Raw genomic sequence first — 1130 nt, 5'->3', positions numbered from 1 at the left:
TAGGCAATAATTCATACCACCAAGGGCACATTACAAAATCTTTACCAACACCTACAAGAATGGAAAAAAAAATTAGATGAACAGATATAACAGGCGTAATGTGAAGAGGTGGCTGCAGAACAGGAAGAAACGTCTGACAGTGGTTTGTGAGTGAGGAAAGATAGGACAAAAGCAATGAAAAGGTTAAACTATCGCCATCCCTATTATTGAGAATCCCAGTAACTTTAACTAGAGCGTGTTAAAGATAATTTAGTTAAGAGTGAAACGATCTTTAATGGGTTTTCTTAAAGATTTCACCAAATGAAAAAAGACTGGTTAGCATATTTAGCGTTTATGAATTTAGTATATATATCTGACGAAAAATGGAAGACTGGTGTTTTCTTTTTCATTTTTTTTTGTGAAGATTTGTTGGCAGGTGTTAAAATTCATTCACCAATTCTAAACTTACTCTATCTTAATAAAATCTTGACTGAAATTACAAGTTCGATTCATAAATTTAATGTTCCTTATACAATTTTGACCTTAAGTGAAAGATCAAGCCACTGATTTATGTTTATTAGCCTCACCCGAACCTTGACGAAAAGTGAACAAAAGATTTGCAGATTAAAATTTAATGTTTTTAATAAAATCTTGACTAAAACTTGAAAAACTGATATGTGGATTTAAAGTTATTAGATTAGTAAAATGTTACCATCAGTTGAAAATTGATTTAGAGAAGAAGAAGAAGAAGAAGAAGAAGAAGAAGAAGAAGAAGAAGAAGAAGAAGAAGAAGAAGAAGAAGAAGAAGAAGAAGAAGAAGAAGAAGAAGAAGAAGAAGAAGAAGAAGAAGAAGAAGAAGAAGAAGAAGAAGAAGAAGAAGAAGAAGAAGAAGAAGAAGAAGAAGAAGAAGAAGAAGAAGAAGAAGAAGAAGAAGAAGAAGAAGAAGAAGAAGAAGAAGAAGAAGAAGAAGAAGAAGAAGAAGAAGAAATAAATATATATTGTACGATTACACTAACATGAAGACAAACAAGAACATGAACAAGAGCAGGAACATGACTAAAAAGCGAAGCACAGTCTCTCACAAGCACAGACCCAACCATATCCTTCCTTCCTTCCTTCCTCGCTCAGCCTGCACTCAACCCAGAGGAACA

The sequence above is a fragment of the Scylla paramamosain genome, chromosome 23 (assembly GCF_035594125.1).
Source record: "Scylla paramamosain isolate STU-SP2022 chromosome 23, ASM3559412v1, whole genome shotgun sequence".
Classification (NCBI taxonomy): domain Eukaryota; kingdom Metazoa; phylum Arthropoda; class Malacostraca; order Decapoda; family Portunidae; genus Scylla; species Scylla paramamosain.
This window is presented reverse-complemented; position numbering follows the sequence as displayed.